We start from the raw sequence: 5,339 nt of genomic DNA on the forward strand, positions 1-5,339 counted from the left end.
GAGTGCCACAAGGATCGGTGCTGGGTTCTCTACTTTTTGTCATTTACATAAATGATTTGGATGCGAGCATAAGAGGTACAGTTAGTAAGTTTGCAGATGACACCAAAATTGGAGGGTGTAGTGGACAGCGAAGAGGGTTACCTCAGAGTACAACAAGATCTGGACCAGATGGGCCAATGGGCTGAGAAGTGGCAGATGGAGTTTAATTCAGATAAATGCGAAGTGCTGCATTTTGGGAAAGCAAATCTTAGCAGGACTTATACACTTAATGGTAAGATCCTAGGGAGTATTGCTGAACAAAGAGACCTTGGAGTGCAGGTTCATAGCTCCTTGAAAGTGGAGTCGCAGGTAGATAGGATAGTGAAGGCAGTGTTTGGTATGCTTTCCTTTATTTGTCAGAGTATTGAGTACAGGAGTTGGGGAGTCATGTTGTGGCTGTACACAACATTGGTTAGGCCACTGTTGGAATATTGCATGCAATTCTGGCCTCCTTCCTATCGGGAAGATGTTGTGAAATTTGAAAGGGTTCAGAAAAGATTTACAAGGATGTTGCCAGGGTTGGAGGATTTGAGCTATAGCGAGAGGCTGAACAGGCTGGAGCTGTTTTCCCTGGAGCGTCAGAGGCTGTGGGATGACCCTATAGAGGTTTACAAAATTATGAGGAGCATGAATAGTGTAAATAGGCAAAGTCTTTTCCCTGGGGTCGGGGAGTCCAGAACTAGAGAGCATAGGTTAAGGGTGAAAGGGTAAGGATATAAAAGAGACCTAAGGGGCAACATTTTCACACACAAGGTGGTACGAGCATGACATGAGCTGTCAGAGGAAGTGGTGGAGGCTGGTACAATTGCAACACTTAAGAGGCATTTGGATGGGTATATGAATAGGAAGGGTTTGGAGAGATTGAGCCAGGGTTTGGAGGGTTTTGAGCCAGGTGCTGGCATGTGGGACTAGATTGGGTTGGGATATCTGGTCGGCATGGACGCATTGGAACATTGGGTCTGTTTCCATGCTGTACATCTCTATGACACTATAACTGAATGGCTTGCTAGGGCAATTTCAGAGGACCGTTGAGAGTCCTCAGAGGAGTCCTCGATTAATTGTTCCAGGGGTCTGGTGCCTTATGTGGGCCTAGAAAGTACAGCAGAGTCTGGGGTGGAGCCAGAGTCCTGGGAGGTGAAGATTGCGGCAGTGGCTATAGACTGGGTTTTGGTGGGCAGTGGGAATGGGGAAAGCTGAATGCTTTTACTATGGACATTCTATTTTGTTGGGTGTGTATTGGGAATCACAGGAAAATCAAGTCTACCATATTTCTCCATTTCTTAATGATTTAATGTATTCATATTCTTAATTGAGCAAGCAATTTTATTGCCGTCATCAGTATTTTGGCTAGTTAGGCACAAAGTGGTTTATTTCCGTAGTGATTGTAATGAGGTCAGCCAGGTAGACCTCATAGAATATGAGTTCCCTAATTGGGGATGTTAATCTACACCAATCAGGGAGCCCTGGCTGATAGATAAGAACAGGAGTGTCCTATGTGAGCTAAAAAAAAAGGACAGGAGTGTTAGCTGGATCAGTGTCAAGGACTATGCTCATGTAAATAAAGGTCACTTGGTGACAGGGAAAAAAAAGAACAGGAGTGTTGGACATCCTATCATTCTGACAGCTGCCTCTGAGAGAGCTGGATTAGTATCAAGGAATTTCCACATGTAAATAAAGGGTGACTTGGTAATATGCAATATGGTGGCTCAGTGGTTAGCATCGCTGCCTCACGGCGCCAAGGACGTGGATTTGAATCCAGCCTTGGGCGACTGTCTGTGTGGAGTTTGTACATTTTCACCATGTCAGAGTGGATTTCCTTCGGGTGCTCCAGTTTTCTCTCACAGCCCAGTGATGTGCAGGGTTGATGAATTAGCCATGGGAAATGCAGGGTTATAGGCCAAGGGTGGGGTGAGGTGGGTCTAGGTGTGATGCTGTTCATAGGGTTGGTATGAATTTTATGGGTTGAACAGCCTGCATTCACATTGTAGGGATTGTATGATTCTATACCAGCCATTGTCAAGTTATTTCAGTAGTTACAACACGTTCTGAAGAAATTCACTTGCAACAGTCTTTTTTGAGTTAGGGAAAAGCATTTCTAGCATCATGCCATTATTTGGTAAGTTTGATTTGTTCATTATTTGGTAAGTTTGATGTCCTTGCCATCGAAGCCTACGAATGCATTTTTTTTCTGGGCAAATGACATTGGGGCAAATGAAAAGCAATGACGAATTCTCCTGAATTACTTGTGGGCCTGTAGCTTTTTTGGTTATTAGGAGCCTAACATTGCCTGAGGCACCAAATGCTAAAACCTTTCAAGAGTTGACGGATTTAATTAAGGAACATTATAATCCCAAGCTTCCTCTAATTCTGAGATACTATCGGTTTTACTCAGCAATTTGAGAACCAGGGGAATCCAAATTGGGATTTTTGACAAGGTTAAAATGACTGGCAAAGCCACATGATTTTGGATTAATCCTTAATAAAATGCTGAGAGATTGTTTGGTGTATGGGATTAATGAGGCAAACGTGCAAAAATGCCTACTAGCTGAAGTCCAACAGGACTTTAAACAGCCACGACAACTGGCTTTATCATTTGAAAACACGGCAAGTGGAGAATATGAGTTACAGGGTATGCCGATGTAAGTGAATACCCTTGCTAGTCCAACTGAGCTTGGGTGAAGACAATTGCATACCTCACTTAGGACATATCCTGAGCAGAGGGATTCCAGGTTAGCCCACAGCAAAACCCCCAAACAAAGCTAAATGGTTGACGTTTTCTTCAAGGTCTGAGCTGGCAGCCATTGTAATTGCTGGCAATATGCAGACTTGAGACAGCAAAGCAGACCCACTAGACATAAAATGAGTAAGAGAATTCATGGTCAAAGAGTGTGGTGCTGGAAAAGTACAGGTGGTCAGGCAGCATCCGAGGAGCAGGTGAGTCAACATTTTGAGCATAAGCTTCTCATTAGGAATGTGGGAATGGCCCAAGGGGGCTGAGAGATAAATGGAAGGCGAGTGGGGCTGAGGGGAAAATACATCATGGTGGGGTGAACATGACAGCTCTTGACTACAAGGCCATATTCAACTGAGTCTGCCATCAAGGAGTCCTAGCAAAACTGGAATCAATGGGTATCAGGTGGCAAACTCTCCAGGACTAATGCCTGGCACACAGGAAGACAGTCATGTTTGTTGGAGGTCAGTCATCTCAGTTCCAGGACATCTCTGCAGGAGTTCCTCAGTATTGTCCTCGGCCCATCCATCTTCAGCTGCTTCATCAATGACCTTTCCTCCATCATAAGGTCAAAAGTGGGTGTGTCGCTGATGATTGCACAATATTCGGCGCCATTTGCGACTCCTCAAATAGTGAAGCAGCCCATGTTCAAATGTATCAAGATCTGGACAATTTCCAAGCTTGGGCTGACAAGTGACAAGTAAAATTTGTGCCACACAAATGCCAGGCAATGACCATCTCCAATAGGAAACCTATTTGTTGCCCTTTGACATTCAATGGTGAATCCCCACTAGCAAAATCCTTGGGGTCACCATTGACCAGAAACTCAACTGGACTCACCACAGCAACAAAGTGGTTAGAGAGCAAGTTAGAGATTAGGAATACTACGGCAAATAACACACTTTCTGACTCCCAAAGTCTGTTCACCATCCTCAAGGCACAAGTCAGGTGTATGATGGAATACTTTGCACTTGCCTGAACAGGTGGAGCTCCCTACAACACTCAAGAAGCTTGACACCAACCTGGACAAAGCAGCCTGCTTGACTGGCACCACATCCATTAGCATCCACTCCCTCTACTACCAATGCTCAGTAGCAGCAGTGTGTACTAATTTACATGGTGCACTACAGAAATTCCCCACAAATCCTTGGACAGCATCTTCCACCTACGAGCATTTCCTTCGAGAAGGCCAAGGGTAGCAGATACATGGGAATTCTACCACCTGCAAGTTCTCCAAGCCACTCACCATCCTGACGTTTTAAATATATCGCTGCTCCTTCACTGTCACTGGGTCAAAATCTTGCACTTTCCTCCTTAAGGGTATTATTGATCAACGTGCATAATGTGGATGCAGTAGTTAAAGAAGGCAGCTCAAGGGCAGCTAGTGACAAATAATAAATGCTGGCCAGCCAGCAGTGCACATGTTCCACAAGTGATTAAAAAAATCTTCCACAGGTCCCAGATTTAAAGCAGTATAATTTTCCATTTTGAAATTCACAGCCCAAAATGTAAAAGTATACTTTATACCTTGGCTTGATAGATCTGCCAACTCACAACATGAACCTCTGTGCAACCTTTTCTGGCATTCTGGGAATGGTTGCCCTGTGCCGAAGGGGAACCTTATGAATTGAATCTATCTGACGTCCTCCATGGCTACATCCATTACTCAGATGTGAGGGCAATCAGAGCACAAAGCACTGTGGATCCGTAAATTCATGGGATCTCTTTGGATAGTCATGCCATGTGCTTTAGCATAATCTTGGTTAATTGGGAATAGAAACAAAAACAGAAATTTCTGGGGAAACTCAGCAAGTCTGCCAGCATCTGTGAGAAGAAAGCAGAGTTAATGTTTCACCTTTTCATCAGAACTGGTAGCAGCTAGGAGAAACCATTATTTATGCTGAAGATGAGGTTGAGGGTGAGGGGTTTGGGCAAAGGAAGAAGAGAGTGGATACCTAGAGAGAAAGAAAGGTATGAAAGGGGATAGGTAAATAATGAGGAGGTAAAAAAGGCCTGCCAGTTCAAAACATCACCGTGTTCCCATGCCATTTCTGTCGCAAGCCTGCTGCAATGTTTCAGCAAGCCTCAGTGAAAGCTCATAGAACAGCATCTCATTTTCTGCTTGGATATCCTGCAGCCTTTGGGACTCAGTATACAGTTCAATAGTTTTAGAGTCTCATTCCATTCTTCTATGTTTTTTTACTGCACACACACCCAGTCTTGACGTGACAGGGTTGTTTTAAAAAAAGCAAATTATTTTCACCTACTCTCAGGCCTATCATCACATTACATGGTATGCTTTCAGCACAGAATACCCATTCTCCACTACCCTTAACTTTCATTATTACTTATTCAGCTTCTCTTCTGCCCTGGCCTGCTATCCATAATTCCTTCATCTACCTACCCCTTTCATACCTCTCTTCCTGGGCTTCATCATAATATCATAATCATGCCTCCAGTATTTGCAGCAATCTGTTTTCGAGCCCTAGAATGTAGGGTATTAGTTCCTAGAAATTTGTGGAATTCAGTCCCTTAAATGTCTCCAGTTTTTTTTCTCTCGTTCAGTTAA

The sequence above is a fragment of the Chiloscyllium plagiosum genome, chromosome 41, assembly GCF_004010195.1.
Source record: "Chiloscyllium plagiosum isolate BGI_BamShark_2017 chromosome 41, ASM401019v2, whole genome shotgun sequence".
NCBI classification, from domain to species: domain Eukaryota; kingdom Metazoa; phylum Chordata; class Chondrichthyes; order Orectolobiformes; family Hemiscylliidae; genus Chiloscyllium; species Chiloscyllium plagiosum.